Source organism: Phacochoerus africanus, chromosome 1 (assembly GCF_016906955.1).
Source record: "Phacochoerus africanus isolate WHEZ1 chromosome 1, ROS_Pafr_v1, whole genome shotgun sequence".
In the NCBI taxonomy this organism is placed as follows: domain Eukaryota; kingdom Metazoa; phylum Chordata; class Mammalia; order Artiodactyla; family Suidae; genus Phacochoerus; species Phacochoerus africanus.
In genome coordinates, this window is record NC_062544.1 from 259,441,986 (window position 1) to 259,461,718 (window position 19,733).

The following is a 19,733-nucleotide window of genomic DNA, read 5'->3' on the forward strand; positions in this document are numbered from 1 at the left end:
AAAACAACTGCCTGCATAGATTAACCACCTGCAGGGATTAACTGCTGTCTGTCATGGGCCTCTACCCCATACCCCACCCCCCACCTTCCTATTGTGGCTCAATGGGTTAAGAACCTGACATAGTTTCTTTGAGGATGCAGGTTTGATCCCGGCCTTGCTCACAGATGTGGCTCAAATTTGGTATTGCTGTGGCTGTGGTGTAGGCCAGCAGCTGAAGCTTGATTGCATCCCTAGCCTGGGAGCATCCATATGCTGCAGGTGCAACGGTAAAAAGAAACACAAAATGAACAAACAAATGATATATTGCCAGTTTGATTTCAACTGTTCTACACTTCCTTTTCCCACCACTCTAATCTCTCACTGGAGTGTATTAAAATCTTGGATTCATATAATTTCTTTTATAAATGCTCTTCATGCTAGTGTAACAGATGATGACTTTTTAAAAAAGTATTCAAAAAATTATCATAGCTAACCAAATTAACAGTGATTACTTAATATAATCTAATGTCTGAATCTATGTTTGGCTGTCTCTGATTATCACAAAAGAGTTTTTTCAATTTTCTTGTTTGTTTTCTTTTGATCAGAATTTCTATACTCTCTGGTTGAGCAGTAAGTAAGCATAGTTGACCCATTCATCAAACGTAAGGAAATATGACTGCACTATTTCTGCCCATTTCTGTGCAGGGGTGGCATAAGTAGGCATGACCACATATCCATGATCATCTTATGATAGCCTTGATTTAAGCCTTTTATACAAGCAAAATTATTATCAGTGCCTCTGGTCATGCTCAGAAGTATCCCAGTTAGGACAAGACACCTTAGGCAGAGAGAAAGTCCTAAAGAAGGAGCCTCAAATTAAATTTCAGCCTTTTAATTATTTTCTTTACAAGTTTCAGGTTTTCAAAAGGATTTACCTTTAAAAAAATATGCTCAGAAGGATTACCTTTTCTGCTGGTTTTCCTCCAAATTTGATTGGGGGATTGTATACACCCTTTATAATGAATATAGCTCATTCTCCAAAGTACAAAATACAGGTGCTTCAAGGTACAAGTCTCAAATTTTTCAGCTCAGAAATTCAATCTGGTCATGGAATTCTCATTCTACATCTCTGAAGTAGGGAGAGAATCATGGAACCTCTCATTCTCTTGGGAGCAAATACAGTAATACTGAGATTCAGTAATTTGGAGGTGGAAAGGATTCCTGGCATAGCTGTTTTAACATTCTTTATTTAATTACCTCGACAACTCCCCATGGCCAGCACCATCTCTCAGACTCTGCTCCTTTTGTTCTTTATGTGATTTGATGCTTTAAAAACATCTATTTTGAGCTTCTCTTTGACTGCATGGGATTTATAGTTCCTCAGCTTTTTTAGGTTTTACTGTCAATCTCTTCCCACTTGTTTTATAACATCTTCCAGGAATTCTTCACTTTTCTGGTTTTTAGTAGCATACCCCCAGCTTTCAACTGCTGTTATGGACTTATTTTTATCATTTTATCTCTTATGTCATTAGAAGAGGGATTTGAGGAAGCAGGAAAGCTAAACTTGAGAACGTTTGGTAAGCGATCTTGAATGAGAGCCTCTATGCCATTTATTATTATTATTATTATTATTATCATTATTATTATTACATCGGTTTTTTGAAATACTTTCTTGTTCCCTCCTTTTTAAAAACACAATTCAAAAAAACTTGTAGCAATAAATTTCCAATAATAATGTAATGAATATGACAGTAAATGCACATAGACTCAATCCATGACTGTTAAAAATCCCTCACCCAAGGAGGAAGACAAGTTGCCCCCATAGAGGTGGGTTGATTCTTTGTGATTATAATAAGCAGTTCTATCAGAAAATGAGTTCTTCTCTAGCAAGACAGATAAAATTAATGTGATTCAGGGAAATGCAAGTAAAAGTAGCAATGAATTGCTACTCTCCACTCACCAGAATTGTTAAAATGAAAAAAGATTGATGTTAAGTATTGGAAAGGCTGCACAACAACTAGAACTCTTTTACCAGATGATGGAAATGAAAACTGGTCAAATTATTGATGAAACTGGCATTATCTACTAAATTTGAACACACACCGATTTGTAATCTGGAAAATTCACTTTAAGGTGTATATTCAATGGAAATTCATATATAGTACAGCAAAAGACATTTAAGATAATGTGTATATCAGTATTATTTTTAGTTGTCCCAAACTGGAAACAACCTAATGTTTATCCATCATCAGAAATATGTATAAAATACATTGCAAATACTCATTTACTAGTATATATAGCATAGGGTTACTATACAGCAATGAAAATGGCAGAAAACTCCAACACATAAGAGATCAGCCTCATGAAAGATACAGTGAACAAAGAAAGTCAAATATAAAAGAGTATATATTGTGTGATTTCATTTAGAGAAAGTTTAAAAGGAGGTGAAACTAATCTGTGGCATTAAGTTTCAGGACAGTGATTACCTTTGGGGAAGAAGAATAAGAAGAGTGGGTAATCAGAATGGATAGAAAATAAAACGTAGGGTGCTAGAAATGTTCTATTTCTTGACTTAGGTGGAGATTTAATGGGTATGTTCATTTTTTGATAATTCATCAAGATATACATTGATTTATGTACTTTTCTGAATATACTTCAATTAAAAAGCTACAAAAGAAACTCTCCTGCTTGAAATAAATAATGCCCATTATGTCCAATATACATGAGCCAACCCATTCTCTAAATTATTATATTTTTTATAAGAATAGTAGTATAATCTTTACTTGTATAGTATTCAACAATTTTTAGAGAACTCTCAAATTATCTCATTTGGCTTCATGACATTATAATGCAGTATCCTGAGAGACTTGAAAAAATAGAATAACTCAGATAATTGTCCTTTGCCATGTGTGACAAGTAACAAAACTGGGACTGGAACCCAAGACTGATGACTTTTCACTCAGGTTTCTTTCACTATATACTACAGACTCCACTCTGGAAACTTGGGGCTTTGGATAAAATTTTTTCTTTTATTTTGTTCCCTAATGAGCCTTTCTGTCTCATAGATATCATAAGGAATGAATCTAGGCATTTTTAAATGATCGTTTCAATTAACTAATAAGGCTTCTTAGAAAAATTTTCTCATCCACAGGTAAAATCAAGCACAATGGCAACTTGATCCTAATTAGAAGGAATACTTTGATTTTTGCTATGTTATCTTCAAATATGTAGTCTAACTATCACATTATAATAGCTAATAATTATGCCTATGTGTGGATTCACATCTATTTGAAGGGAACCAGTCATTACAAATGAATACATTTGTTACTATGAATTATTTAAGTTACCTGACTTCTCCCATGCCAAAGGCACAAAGTATAGGGTGAGAGAAGTGGAAAGAGGTCAAATACAGAGGCCTACATCTGTAGTCACCCTACTTCAGTTATCTTTGGATTTTAAAACACCATCCTCCAATTTAAATTTAGGTTAAAGTATCTGGTAGGAGGTGGTACGAGGAAGATACTGATGAATATATGTTCTAACTTGGGATGAGGTTGGGAGTGCTTGGGAGATGTGATGATAGAGGAAGGGAGGACATATGATACTTAAGAGATGAGGTTTATATTTGTATAAATAAGTAGATTTATTCTCATGCAAATAAACTAGATTTCGTACTCATACAAATAACTCATATAAATATCAGGAGGCAAGGTCCACTGTCCTTTTCTTTCTGTTCCAAGTTCCTCTTTTCTCAAACTCCAGACAATTCCTTTATGTCTTATTTTCTTCTTTTAAATTTTTCTTTGATTCTCCTATTTGATTGTCTTCATGTGGGTGATATATTCCTATTATGACTGAATTTGCTTTAGACTTTTGAGAGATATCTGAATTTAACAATACTTCTGACCTAGGAAATCTACAGAGAGGGGCTTAAAGGCAACTAGACAATGGCTTAAGATAGTTGGAACAAATAAATGCATGCTTAGATACTGGTTTGCTTTGTTTATATTGTTCTATCTGTCATCATAATTTTTTGGAGCATCATTGTTATGTTCTATAATGCTTTCTAAGTTTTGCAGACATTAAAGACTTCTCATTCATTTATTTTTAATTTTTTTTATCATAGCTGGTTTACAGTGTTGTCAATTTTCTACTGTACAGCAAGGTGATCCAGTCACACATACATATATACATTCTTTTTCTCACATTATCATGTTTCATCATAAGTGACTAGATATAGTTCCCAGTGCTGTATAGCAGGATCTCATTGCTTATCCATTCCAAATGCAATATTTTCCATCTATTAACCCCAAATTCCAGGTCCATCCCACTCCCTCCCTCTCCCACTTGGCAACCACAAATCTGTTCTCCCAGTCCATGATTTTCTTCTCTGTGGAAACCTTTGTATGTGCTGTATATTAGATTCCAGATGTAAGTGATAGCATTTGGTATTTGTCTTTCTCTTTCTGACTTACTTCACTCAGTACGAGCATCTCTAATTCCATCCATGTTGCTGCAAATGGCATTATTTTGTTCTTTTATATGGCTGAGTAGTATTCCATTGTGTATATATACCACAGCTTTCTAATCCAATCATCTGTCTACGGACATTTAGATTGTTGCCATGTCTTGGCTATGGTGAATAGTATTGCACTGAACATGCGGGTGCATGTGTCTATTTCAAGGAAAATTTTGTCTGGATATATGCCCAAGGGTGGGATTTCTGGGTCATATTGTAGTGCTATGTATAGATTTCTAAGGTACCTCCATACTGTAGTTTTGATTTGTACTTCTCTAAATAATCAGCGATGTTGAGCATTGATTCATGTGCTTGTTGGCCATCTGTATATCTTCCTTGGAGGAATGTCTATTTAGATCTTCTGTCCATTTTTCAATTGGGTTGGTTTTTTTTCTATTGAGTTGTATAAGTTGCTTGTATATTTTAGAGATTAAGCCCTTGTCAGTTGCATCATTTGAAAGTATTTTCTCCCATTCTGTAAGTTGTCTTTTTTTTTTTCTTTTTGGTTTCCTTTGCTGTGCAAAAGCTTGTCAGTTTGATTAGGTCCCATTGGTTTATTTTTGCTTTTATTTCTGTTGCCTAGGGAGATGGACCTGAGAAAACATTTGTAAAGTTGATATCAGAGAATGTTTTGCATATATTCTCTTCCAGGAGTTTAATGGTGTCTTGTCTTGTCTTATATTTAACTCTTGAAGCCATTTTGAGTTTATTTTTATGCATGGTATGAGGGTGTGATCCAGTTTCGCTGATTTACATGCAGCTGTCCAGTTTTCCCAGCACCACTTTCTGAAAAGACTGAGTTTTTTTTTTTTTTCCCCATTTTATATTCTTGCCTCTTTTGTCAAAGATTAATTGACCTTAGGTGTCTGGGTTTATTTCTGGGTTCTCTGTTCTGTTCCATTGGTCTGTATGTCTGTTTTGGTTTCTATTGTTTTTCTAATCTCTATTTTATTGATTTCCTCTCTGATCTTTATGAATTCCTTCTTTCTGCTGACTTTAGGTTTTGTTTGTTCTTCTATTTCTAATTCATTTAGGTGGTGGGTTCATTTGCTGATTTGAGATTTTTCTTCTTTTTTGAAGAAGGCCTGTATTGCTGTGAATTTCCCTCAAAGCACTGCTTTTGTGGCATCCCACTGATTTTGAATGGTTCTGTCTTCATTATCATTTGTCTTGAGGTATTTTTAAATATCCTTCTTGATTTCCTCATTGACTCATTGGTGTTTTAGTAGCATGTTGTTTAGTCTCAATGTATTTAGTGTTTTCTCATTTCTTTTCCTGTGGTTGATTACTAGTTTCTTGCCATTGTGGTCAGAGAAGATACTTGGAATAATTTCTGTACTCTTAAATTTGTTGAGGTTAGCTTTGTACCCCAATATGTGATCAGTTCTTGACAATGTTCCTTATGCACTTGACAAGAATGTATATTCTGTGTTTTTTGGTTGTAATATCCTGAAAATATCAATTAAGTCTAAATTTTCTATTGTATCCTTTAGGATCTCTGTTGCCTTATTGATTTTCTGTCTAGGAGATCTGTCCATTGATGTGAGTGGAGTGACAAAGTCTCCTACTATGATTGTATTCCCATCAATTTCTCCTTTTATATTTGTTAGTATTTGTTGTATGTATCTGGGTGCTGTTCCATTAGGGGCATATATATTGACATTTGTAATATTCTCTTCTTGTATGGATTCTTTTACCATTAAATAGTGTCTTTCTTTGTGGCCTTCATTTTAAAGACTATTTTGTCTGATATGAGTATTGCAACTCCTGCTTTCCTGTCTTGTCCATTGGCATGAATTATATTTTCCTATCCCCTCACTTTTAATCTATGTGTGTCCTTTGCCATAATCTGAGTCTCTTGTAGACAGAAGATTGTATATTTTTGTTTATTTATCCAATCTACCACTCTGTGTCTTTTGATTGGAGCATTCAGTCCATTGACATTTAAGGTAATTATTGATAGATATGTATTTATTGCCATTTTAAACCTTGTTTTCCAGTTGATTCTATGTTTCTCTTTTCTCCCTTTCTTTTTTTGGTTGGATGATTTCCACTTATTTTATGGTTGTGTTTTTAACTTTTTGGTTTTTGTGAATGTACTGTTTGGTTTTGATTTGTGGTTGTCCTGTTTTTTAAGTATCTTAACCCCTTTCTATATCTACTCTCTTTATTCTGATAGTCATATAGGCTCAAACAAATTATTTTAAAAAGTCTGGATTTTCTTACTTTCCTTCCCTCTCACATTCTATGATTTTGAAAACCTTTTTAACATTTTCATGTTTGTCCTTTTGCTGTTCCTTGTGTTTATCATCACTATTACAGTATTTTTTTTTCCCACTCTTAGATTTGTATACTGGCTTATTTAAATGATTGTTTTCCAATTGTGGTTCCTGCCATCCTGTTTCTTCTTGCTTCTTTTTTTATTTAGAGAGGACCTTTCAGTATTTCTTTTGGAATAGGTTTAGTATTGCTGCAATCTTTTAGCTTTTGTTTTTTGGAGAAATTCTGTATTTCCCCTTCTATTTTAAATTATATTTTTGCTGGATAGTGTATTCTAGGCTGCAATTTTTTCCCTTTCCCTTTGAATATACCTTGCCACTCTCTTCTGGCCTGTAGTGTTTCTGTAGAGAAATCAGCTGATAGCCTTTGGGAGTTCCCTTATAATTGATGCTTTGCTTTTCTCTTGCTGCCTTTACAATCCTCTCTTTAACTTTTGCCATCTTTATTATAATATATCTTGGTGTGGTCCTATTTGAGTTCAACATGTTTGGGGCCCTCTGTGCTCCTGTATCTTGACGTCTGTTTTCTTCAGATTTGAAAAGTTTTCATCCATAATTTCTTCAAATATATTTTCAATCACCTTTTCTTTTTCTTCTCCTCCTAGAATTCCCTTTAATGCATAGATTGGCCTGCTTTATATTATCCCATAGATCTCTTATATTGCTTTCATGTTTTTTACATTTGGTTTTCTTTCTGCTGTCCTGAAAGAAGCCATTATAATATTTTGAATAAAAAATATTTAAACCAAAATACAACATTTATTCTCAGATATATACTTGTCTTAACATTGTTGTTTTCATCTGATTAAATGTGAATTTCTCATATTTAGTGCTAGATTAAGAAATAACTGTGTAGCCTTTTTCTCTCTTAGTCTCTTCTCTCTTGTTAAGGTACAAGAAAGCAGTTAATTATAATTTCTAAATGGTGATCATAATAATTCAAAACATGAGATATTCAAACTACTCACTCAATTCTGTTACATCACAAATCAGTCTTATTTTAGTAGAGGAAAATGATGAAACCCCATGAACTGTATCTGCCTTCAAAACTTCTTCCAATGCCTGCAGCTCCAGTATCCTGACTTCCTTGGCAGTGTCCAATCAGTCATTGGGTTTTGTGCCTATTTCAAGATAAGAGAACAGGAAAAAGACACCAGAGGGTGAATTTGGCTCATAAATTGTGGCAGATAGAATTAATAAGAAAAATATAGATAGGTTTATCTTTAAAAATTCATTTTTATCATGAAAGGAATACATGCTTATGTAGAAAAACACAGAAAAGTCTAAAAAGAAAAATAAAAGAAATATCTGTAACCCATGTCCTAGAGAACTACTGTTAATATTTTTTAAGTTTCTGTGTATGTTCTTCCTGTATATACATACATACAATATATAATGTATATGTTTGTATTTCATAAATATGCACACGTGCACATATATGCATCTTACGACTATATATTTTATTTTATAATTTTAATAAATGAATAATAAATAGCAGATATATTTCAATGCTCTTATATACACTATAAAAAACAAATAAGCTAATGATTTCTCCATTGCATATTTTAGGTTATTTTACTTCAACTATATGTTAGTTCTTTATGCAGTGCTGATTGTGATTTTTGCTCCAGAGAGCAATTAAAGAAATAGAATATACAGATAATTTTGTAAGAGTGATAATTCTGTAGTAGAAGATTGCCTAGGATTACATGAGCTCACACAGCAGAGCATTTGATTTATACTGAGGGTACACAGAATGTGCTTTTAGGTGAGGTTAACATTTCAGCTAAGTCTCAAAAGCTAAGTGTTTCAGTAAAAGTATTGGATGTAGATATAGAGAGGAGGTGTTGATTAGTTCAAAACCTATGAGAGCAAAGTACACTAGAAAAATTGAAAGTAGTCTCCCATCATCAGAAGATAGGGTAATGAGGTAGGAGTGGTGGAGTGATGAATGCAAAGACTAGAGAATTAGGTAGGAGGAGATAATGAAAATCAGTGTAAATGTTTGAATTTCATTCGGAAAATACTTGAGAGCCAGCAAAGGATTTTCAGTTGGGGAGTGGTGTAATCAGATTTGCATGTTAGAATGCAGTCTGGGGAATGGATTGAAGGAGATCAAGTATGGAGTTTTGGAGATTAGTTAGAATTCTGATGATAATGATTCTGGGAAAGGAGATGATTCCAAGTCCTGAGGCAGAGGTAGTGGGGATGAAGGGAAGGGCATGAACTCAGAGAGTTATGTTTTGCCACTAATATTGATGGGACTGAATACTGCAAGTGAAATATGAGGGACAGGAAAGAGTCAAAGGGTCATTTTTGAATTTCTAAATGGAATTTGGATGGATGATGGAGCACTGGTAGAGGATAAGGTTTTGGAATGAAAATAATGAATTTTGACCAGGTCAAGCTGGAGATTCATGTGAGACACTGAAAATAAGTCATTGGATAGAAAGAATGGGATGAAAATTTAGGGAGGATAGAATCACTGAGATCAGTGGAAGTATTTTTTCAATGTTGGATTCATACCTAGGAATGGAATTACTGAGTCATAGAGTAACTCTACGTTTAACTCTACAGGAACTCTTTTTGCGAAACTACCAAACTGTTCTCCAAAACAGATACATCATTTCACATTCCCAGTGCAATTCATGAGGGCTTCAATTCCTCAACATTCTCAACATCTGTTATCATTTGTCTTTTTGTATCCAGCCATCTCAATAAGTATGGAGTTGTATGTCAATGTGGTTTTGATTTGCATTTCCCTAAAGACCAATGATATTGAACATGTTGTCATGTGCTTATGGGCCATTGCATGTCTACTTTGCAGAAATGTTTCTTCAATTCCTTTGCCCATTTTAAAAAATGGGTTATTTTTGACATTGTGAAGATGTAAGAATTCTTTATATTTTATGGATACAAGTCGATTAGCAGATATGTGATTTATAAATATTTTCCTTCCATCTATAAGTTATCTTTTTTATTTTAATTTTTTCATTTTTAAAGTTTTATTGAAGTATATTTGATTTACTATGTTTCAATGATTTTTACTGTTCAGAATAAATGATTTTCAGATTCTTTTCCCATATAGGTTATCACAGAATATTCGGTAGAGTTTCCTATGCTATAAGCAGGTCCCTGTTGACCATCCATTTCATATACAATAGTGTGCAGTTGTCCTTACATTTTCTTAATCATATCCTTTACACAGTACAGAAGTTTTTGATATTGATGAAATCCAACTTGTCTATTTTTCTTTCATTACTTGCACTTTTTGTATCATATCAAATAAACCACTGCCTAATCTAAGGTTTAGAAGATTTACTCCTAGGTTTTCTTTTAAGAGTTAAATGGCTTTAGCTCTTGTTTTTTGTGTATTATCCATCTTGAGTTAATTTTTCTATATGGTATGAAGTAGAGTTCTCTTCTATTCTTTGCATGTGGTATTTAGTTGTCACAGCATTATTTATTGAAAATAGTGTCCTTTCCTCACTCTATTGTCTTAGCACCCTTGTTGAAAATCAAGTAGCCATAAGTGTTACATTTGGACTCTCTATTCTTTTCCACTGTCATATGTGAATAACTTTATGCCAGTATTTTAAAATCGGAAAGTGTGAATAGCCCAAATTTGTTCTTTATCAAGATTGTGTTCTGTGTCTCTTGAATTTCCATATGACTTCTATGATCAATGGGTTAATTTCTGAAAAAATGGTAGGAGGAATATTGATATGGATTGCACTGGATGTATAGATCATTTGGAGTGAGAATTGCCATCTTACCTATGTTGTCTTCAAACCCATAAATACTTATATCATTCCACTAATTTAAGTCTTAATTTCTTTCAGTGTTTTGTGGTTTTCAGTGTAGTTGTACTTTAAAAAATAATTCCTAATTATTTTGTTTTTTTTTCATACTGTTACAAATGGAATAGTTTTCTTAATTTAATTTTTGGATTGTTTATTTTGAGTGTATAGGAATGCAATTGATTTTTTAATATTGATCTTATATCCTTCCCCCATGAATTAATTATAATACTTTTGGATATATTTCATAGACTTGTCCATATAAAAGACCATGTCATATGCAAATAGATATAATTTTACTTCTTTCTTTACAATCTAGGTGCCTTAAACTTCTTTTTCTTACCTAATTACCCTGGCTCAAACCTCTAGGGCAATGTCAAATAGAAAGAGCAAGAGCAAACATCTTTGTCTTATTTCTGAACTTGGGGGAAGCACTCTCTTTTCCAAGTAAGTATGATGTTAGCTGTGGGATTTTTGTACTTTTATCATATTGAGGAAGTTCCCTTCTATTTCTAGTTTGATGAGTGTTTTTAATCATGAATGAGGGTTGGGTTTTTCTCAAGTGCTTTCCCTGCATCTGTTGATATTACTGAGTTAATTTTTTTCCCATTCCATGAGTGTGATGTATCACATAGATCAATTTTCTTATGTTGAACAACCCTTGCAATACTGGTTTAAATCCCACTTGGTCATGGTGTATAATTCTTTTTATATGTTGCTGGATTTTTTTTGCTAGTATTTTGAGGATTACTATCTATATTCTTAAGGAATATTGCTCTATATTTTTTTTTCCCTTGGTGATACCTTTTAAGCTTCTCTCATCAGAGTAATACTAGCCTTGTAGAATAAGTTAGGAAGTATTCCATTTTCTATTTTGGAAATATTGGTGTTAATTATTCTTTAAATATTTGATAAAATTTACTGGTGACACTAGTTTGTGGGTTTTCTTTGTGGGAAGTTCTTAGATGTTAAATCAATATGTTAGCTTGTTATAGGTCTATTCAGATTTTTTATTTCTTCTTGAGTCAGTTTTAATAATTTCTTTCTAGGATTTTTGTTTGTTTCATCTAAGGTATCTAATTTGTTGGTATACAATTGTTCATAATACTCCTTGATAATCCTTTTGATTTCTGTGAAGTCAGTAGTTATATCTCTGCTCTCATTTAAAAAAATTTATTATAATTGATTACAGTATTCTGTCAATTTCTCCTCTCACTTTTGATTTATGTAAACTGATTCTTTTTAACTTTGTAAATCTAGTAAAATTATATTTATAAGTTTTGTTGTTGTTGTTATTGTTATCTTGTTAGATTTTATTAACTTTTCAGAGAACCAACATCTAGGTTTGTTGATTTTCTCTGTTATTTTATAGTCTTTGTTTTATTTCTTTCTGCTCTAATCTTTATTATTTTCTTTCTGCTGCTTGCTTTGGGTTTAATATACTCATCCTAGTTTCTTAAAGCTAAAATATTGATTTGAGAGCATTACTTTTTAATGTAAGCGTTTTACCCTATACGTTTTTCTCTGAACATGACTTTGCTGCATACTGTAAATTTTGGCATGTTGTATTTTTGTTTTCATTCATTTCAAATTATTTGCTAATTTACTTTGTGATTTCTTCTTTAACCCACTTGTTATTTAGAAGTATGTTATTTAATTTCCACATATTTTGGAATTCCTCAAATTTCTTTCTGCTGTTGATTTCTATTTTCATTCCATTATGATCAGAGAGCATACTTTGAATTATCCTAAATTTTAAATTTGATCAGACTTGTTTTCTCAACTAACTTTTTACTAGAGAGTGTTTCATCTATACCTGAGAAGAATGCTGTTTTGTGTGGAGTGCTTTATAGATTTTTGTTAGGTCAAGTTGGTTTATGGTATTTTTAAAATTTTCTTTTTACTTGATGATCCTTTGTTTAGTTATTTAAAATTTTTTCCTAATAAACATTGTTTTCTTAAAATATATTTGATTTGAGATTTTGAAAGCCACTCCAGTTCTTTTTTGGTTAACTATTTACATGATGTATTTTCCCATCCTTTTACTTTCAACTAATTTGTGTTCTTAAACTAGAAGTGTATCTTTTGTAGACAACATATTGTTGAATCATGTTTTTTTAAATCTGGTCTTCCAAATTCTATCTTTTAATTGTGATATTTTAATGATATACATTTCATTTAATTACTGGTGGGGAGGGAATTTTGTGTGTTATCATTCATTCCTTTTTTATTATAGAGATATTCAAAATCATACCATTATAATTGTTTGGCTTTACTATATAAATTTTTTTCTGAATAGGTACTCTGAGTATTATAATTAATACCTTAAATTTTTAAAAATCTAGTTTCTATTAATAGGAACTTAATTTAAATAGTTTACAAAACTTATTCTAATAAAGCTCTATTCTCTCCTGCTTCTTTAGTGCTATTATTGTCATATAAATTGTATATTTACATATTATTAGCCAATGTACATTTTTAAAATTATTTTATGCAATTGTCTTTTAAATTAAATAGTAGAAAAAAGTTACAAAGAAAAATACATTTATACTGTTTTTTTGTATTAACTGATGCAGTTATCTTTACCAATGCTCTTTATTTCTTCTTGTGCATTTGAGCTAATGTCTAGTGTTTCTCCTTTTAGCCTGAAAAACACCCATTAATATTTCTTATAAAGTAGGTATGCTATAGTTATACACTTGAGTTTACGTTTACTGAGGCTGTCTTAATTTCACCTTCATTTTTTGTATAGTTTTTCTGAATATAAATTTTTGACAGCATTGGCTGATAGTATTTTTCTTTCAACACTTGAATGAATTTATCATCCCACTGCTTTCTGGAATCCATGATCTCTTTTGAGAAATCACTTGTTAATCTTTAAGAAACATTTGGCATAATAACATACTTTTTTCACGGCTTTTGAGATTATTTCTTTGTCTTTGTCTTTTGATAATTTTACTATAAGTTGTCTGGGTATGGGTCTCTTTGAATTTATCCTACTTGGAGTTTATTGATCTTCCTGGATGTGCATTTTAATTCCCACTTTTAAAAATAGTCTTTCTGTCCCTTCTCTCTCTCCCCTCATCTTCTGGAATACAATTGTATATTGGTATACTTGATGGTATCCTGTAGGGTATCCTCTCTGAAGCTCTGTTCACTTCACTTCATTATTTTTCTTTCTGTTCTTCAGCCTAAAAAATCTAACTTGACCTATCCTCAAATTCTTCCATTTCAAATTTCCTATTAAATCCCTCTAATGGAGTTCCCATTGTGGCTCAGCAGATTGAGAATCCAACATAGTATATGTGAGCATGTGTGTTTGATCCCTGGCCTTGCTCAGTGGATTAAGGGTCCATCATTACTGCAAGCTGTGGCATAGATTGCAGATGTGGCTAAGATCTAGCTTTGCTGTGGCTGTGGTGTAGGCCAGCAGCTGCAGATTCAATTTGCCCCCCTAGACCAGGAACTTCCATATTCATCAGGTGCTGCCCTAAAAAGGAAAAAAAAAAAAATCCCTCTAATGATTTTTCATTTCTGTTTTTATAACTTTCAAATGCAGAATTTCTATTTGGCTTTTTTTAAAGATAGTTTTTCCTTTATTAATATACTACTTAGTGAGACCTTGTTCTTAATTTTCCTTTAATTCTTGTGGGTGTGGTTTGACTTAGTTCTTTTAACATATTTATAATGGCTAATTCAATGTACTGTTTAGTAAGTCTAATATCTGTAAACCTCAGAGATGGTTTCTATTGATTGGTATTTTTTTCTTTGATGGGCCATAATTTCCTGTTTGTTTGCATGTCCATAGTTTTTTTTTTTTTTTTTTCCTCAAAATCCAGACATTTCTAATTCTGGAAATCAGTTCCTTCCCCCCTCCTTTTGTTTTTGCTGCTTGGTGTTGTTATTTTATTGCTATGGATGTTTTTATTTATTGAGTTTCCTGGACTAATTCAGGAATTATTTGTTGTGTATATCACTCAACATCTCTTCTCAGTTGGCTTAGTGGTCAGCTAATGATTGGACAGATATTTCTTTGAATGCATTCAACCAACAAATTTTCAGAACTTTGCTTAGGGGCTTTGTGCATGGGGGAATTAATATATCTTTTTTTTTTCTTTTTATGGCTCCATCATCAACATATGGAAGTTACCAGATCAGGGATTGAATCTGAACTACTGCTGTGGTAACACTGGATCCTTTAACCCACTGTGCTGGGCTGGGGATCAAACCTGGGCTTCTATAGAGACCTGAGTCACTTCAGTTGGATTCTTTTTTTTTTTTTTAATTTTTTTATTTTCCCACTGTACAGCAAGGGGGTCAGGTTATCCTTACATGTATACATTACAATTACATTTTTCCCCCAGCCTTTCTTCTGTTGCAACATGAGTATCTAGACAAAGTTCTCAATGCTATTCAGCAGGCTCTCCTTGTAAATCTATTCTAAGTTGTGTCTGATAAGCCCAAGCTCCGGATCCCTCCCACTCCCTCCCCCTCCCCCTCCCATCAGGCAGCCACAAGTCTCTTCTCCAAGTCCATGATTTTCTTTTCTGAGGAGATGTTCATTTGTGCTGGATATTAGATTCCAGTTATAAGTGATATCATATGGTATTTGTCTTTGTCTTTCTGGCTCATTTCACTCAGTATGAGATTCTCTAGTTCCATCCATGTTGCTGCAAATGGCATTATGTCATTCTTTTTTATGGCTGAGTAGTATTCCATTGTGTATATATACCACCTCTTCCGAATCCAATCTTCTGTCGATGGACATTTGGGTTGTTTCCATGTCTTGGCTATTGTGAATAGTGCTGCAATGAACATGCGGGTGCACGTGTCTCTTTTAAGGAGAGTTTTGTCCGGATAGATGCCCAAGAGTGGGATTGCGGGGTCATATGGAAGTTCTATGTATAGATTTCTAAGGTATCTCCAAACTGTTCTCCATAGTGGCTGTACCCGTTTACATTCCCACCAACAGTGCAGGAGGGTTCCCTTTTCTCCACAGCCCCTCCAGCACTTGTTATTTGTGGATTTATTAATGATGGCCGTTCTGACTGGTGTGAGGTGGTATCTCATGGTAGTTTTGATTTGCATTTCTCTTATAACCAGCGATGTTGAGCATTTTTTCATGTGTTTGTTGGCCATCTGTTTATCTTCTTTGGAGAAATGTCTATTCAGGTCTTTTGCCCATTTTTCCATTGATTGATTGGCTTTTTTGCTGTTGGGTTGTATAAGTTGTTTATATATTCTAGAGATTAAGCCCTTGTCCGTGGCATCATTTGAAACTATTTTCTCCCATTCTAAAAGTTGTCTTTTGGTTTCTTTTTGGTTTCCTTTGCTGTGCAAAAGCTTTTCAGTTTGATGAGGTCCCATGGGTTTATTTTTGCTCTAATTTCTATTGCTTTGGGAGACGGACCTGAGAAAATATTCATGATGTTGATGTCAGAGAGTGTTTTGCCTATGTTTTCTTCTAGGAGTTTGATGGTGTCCTGTCGTATCTTTAAGTCTTTCAGCCATTTGGAGTTTATTTTGGTGCATGGTGTGAGGGTGTGTTCTAGTTTCATTGCTTTGCATGCAGCTGTCCAGGTTTCCCAGCAATGCTTGCTGAATAGACTTTCTTTTTCCCTGCAGTTGGATTCTTCACCCAATGCACCATGGTGGGAACTCCAGAATGAATGTTTCAATACTCAGGAGGCAGTTTAAAACTCTTCTTTAGCCTTTACTTCCTACTTGTGCAGAACTTCAAAATCATCCACAAGTGGGAGTTTAGGGCTTCACAGTACACATTCCTGCACATAACTTCTAGATTTCCAAGAATATGTCGGATATTTTCAACATCACTCTGAGAATCTCATTCCTCAGTTTTTCTTTTTAAATTTCTTGGTAAGTCTCTTATTTAACCCAACTTGTATTGCTATCTCAGGCAGTTGCATTTTAAACAATTGGCATTGATTGTTTTCAACAAATGCCTTAGATACATGGTTGTTCACACTGAGTAAGCTGAATCAGATTTGATTCAGCTGTCACTCAGGTCAAATAAAAATAAGTCCCAATAATGGAGGTGCCAGACAGGAAAATAGTGATAATTCTGTAAGGATGGGATTTGGGAAGAATTCCAAACCCTTTGTGTTCCTTACAGTGGCTCCTAGACTGCTGGTTTTCATAGTTTTAGTAACATTTTTGTAGTATAGTTTTGTAACTTTTTCCTTTTCTTTTAAATTGAAGGTATAGTTGATGTACAATATATGAGTTTCAGGTGTACAACATAGCAATTCACAATTTTTTAAAGGTTATATTCCATTTTTAGTTTTTATAAAACATGGACTATACCCTCTGAGTTGTACAGTGTAACTTTTGGTTTGAAGGTTACCACAGAGATTGGAGGATAAGTGGAATAGAAATAGGACAAATTGAAATGCCACAAAGTTTTAACAAATTTCATATGGTTTGTTTGTTTTTGAATGAAGTTTCATATTTTTGGAAAAAAATTATTAAATTCAAGAGTTCTGAAAAAGTTTATTTTGACCATTTTTGCTAGTGTTCTAAATGTTTTTATGAAGTAGTGTATTTATATAGGTCATTCAGAATGCTCTGTCATTCAGAGTTGTTTTCTATTAGTATTTTTAAATTTCCTTATAGATAGCTTTCAATGTTAAGGCAAAGTTGAAACCAGTGGTTTTTAGAGAGAAGAGGATCAAGAGCAAGATTATAAAAATCCTAAGCATTTAAGACCAGAGAGTGGATGAAGAGCTTATGAATGAGGAAGCTAAGGAATGGTTCAGAGATAAATGGGACTTCTCTAAATCCAAAGGGGAAAGAGTTTCAGGATGAGAGTAGTGAAGGTAGTTCAGAAAATGGATTGAAAAATACTGATTTGAATGATTTAGAAGAAGTTACTGTAATCTTTGTTAGAGAAATTGCAGTGGAGTGATAAGGCAAAATCCTAACTGTAATAAGCTGTGCCATAATTTGGAGATAGAAAAAAGAAAACAAGTTTAGACAACTTTGAAGAAACAGGGCTATGAAGGGAAAGAGAAATAATATAGGTCAGTAGCTGGAATAGAATGTGGATTCAAGAAAATTGCTTTCATATAAGATTCAGTTTATTTTATTCGTTATTCACAAATTTCTCATCTGCCTTCTATCCTAGATATCGGCCCATCACCAGTGGCTTGGATTTAGGTGTGAGAAGGGTGACCATTCACCTATGAGAAATGGGAAAGAAGTGTGATCCTAAATAGGTAAATGATGCCTCTAAACAGATTCTCAATGAAACTGTATGATTGTGGATTTAGAGGGGCAGTGGTCTGGAATATGCATGAAGTCTGAGAAAACTGAGGTTAAACCCCAGCCTCTCCAATTTCTTGGTACTAGTTATTGACTTGGTCAAATTACTTGGCTGTCTCAGCTTTACTTTCCTTACATGGGTAATGCTAGTCTTTAAAGACTGTATGTGGATTAAATGAGCTAAAGTCATCCCATAGTAAAGAGTTCCATTTCTGTCTCTTGCATACTATGTGAGGATGGAAATGTTAGCTTCAGTTTTCTCATCCATAAAATAAGAGTTAGATTATGTCATCTCCATGCTCCCTTGCAATTCTAATCAGATGGGCTTCCAATATCTTTTAGTGTAGTACTATTCTTCATATAGGTTGTGGGATAGATAGATAATTCAGAATTGACCTGGAACTTAAACCAATCTGTGTAAGATAGCTTACATTAGAAAAGACATTCAGAATTCCAAAGAGCTGTTTTACAAATAAACTTTGGAAAATAGCTCTGCTGAGCTGGGGATACTTTTAAACAAATGAACTCATCCCAGAACATGTAATAGAGAGCACTTACCAAGGCAGATTTTAGATCTCTTAGAAATGAGCTCTAAGGAGAGGCACATCTGTTATGATATCAGATCCCAAAGATTAAGGTCTGTTTTGGGAGCTCCTAGATTGATTGTTCTGCCTGAAATATTTGTGTTTATAACTACTGGTTTTGTGGTTGATGAGACTTTGAAGCAATAAGCCACGTGGAGAAGTGCAGGCTTAAAACCAGCTGATATTGTTCAGGGGAAAAGAGGGGGAAGCAAGAGTGAGTCATTGGATACAGGAGGATTGGTGAGACCAACAGAGCATAATGAAACCAGGTTTAGGTGAGGGACTCAGAGACATAGGAAAAGGGGGAGCTAGAGACCAATTAAGGCTGAGCTGGGCTAGAACAGGAAGAACAAAACAAAAATGTTTTGCCTCCTCAGAGACTGATTCCTTTTTCCCACCAATGTTCTCAGCTTGTTTTGTCAAATCCACTGACATATTTTGGTATAATTTATTTGGGTAGACATAATCAGTATGAAATTTAACCTCTCATTTCAGGGCAAGAATTGAAAACTCACACATTTTCTATTAGCAGATTAATGCTTTAAAGGTTAAGGAAAATTGGCTCTGTGATTTAAAGGAGATGAAATGCCTAGGGAATAAGAATACTAAAAAAAAATATCATATTTATTGTCATTTTATTACAAACTGCTTTCCATACAACTTTTAACACATGGTGTCTCAGCTGTGGTTTCTGCCTGAATTGTGAAAGAATTTCTGCTTTGATTTTTTTTCACCCTCTTCCTGCTTATTCCTCCCAAGTGGCCTATAACATAACTTTATTTTTTAAAATTAAAGATGACTGACAAATTTTCCTTTGGGGGTATTCCAATTCCACACTCATTCTTGAGATAACTGGAACTGTCCAGAGTGGCCTGGGAATCCCTGCTCAACATTGTCTGCCATCCTGGGAGGCTACATATTCACTTATTCACTCAAGACACTTTGCTCACATATGCCTTTTGGCAAGAGACAATGACTGGCACATCATTGGAGAGCCTCTTGTCTAAGTGGACTCTTTGCATGGGACCTTAATCACTGGGCTCTTTGTAGGCAGCCAGGCAGCACTGCAGCTCTAGAGATCTTCTTTAGCAACCTGCAAATGACACCAATATTATGAAAGGTTTCTCCAAAGACAGACATTTTCAATTAGCCAAATTACTCTAACAGGGCGTAGCTCAGGAAGATTTAAGGCAGAGCAAGTTGCTGTGCCAGCCAAAGAAGCCTGTTCTGCCAGTTGAAAGGCAAGCACCTCCTTCCCTGCCAGCTTGCAATGAAATGCTTCTTGCAGTGA

At 33.9% G+C, this 19,733-nt stretch overlaps 1 long non-coding RNA gene across 1 annotated transcript in view; it reads left to right on the top strand.

Moving 5' to 3' along the window:
- The window catches only part of LOC125135022 (uncharacterized), a 214,037-nt gene that overhangs the window by 69,273 nt on the left and 125,031 nt on the right, over positions 1-19,733 (top strand). The window contains exon 2 of the long non-coding RNA XR_007136885.1: positions 17,722-17,812. This is a non-coding gene — a long non-coding RNA (uncharacterized LOC125135022). The remainder of the gene's footprint in view (positions 1-17,721; positions 17,813-19,733) is intronic.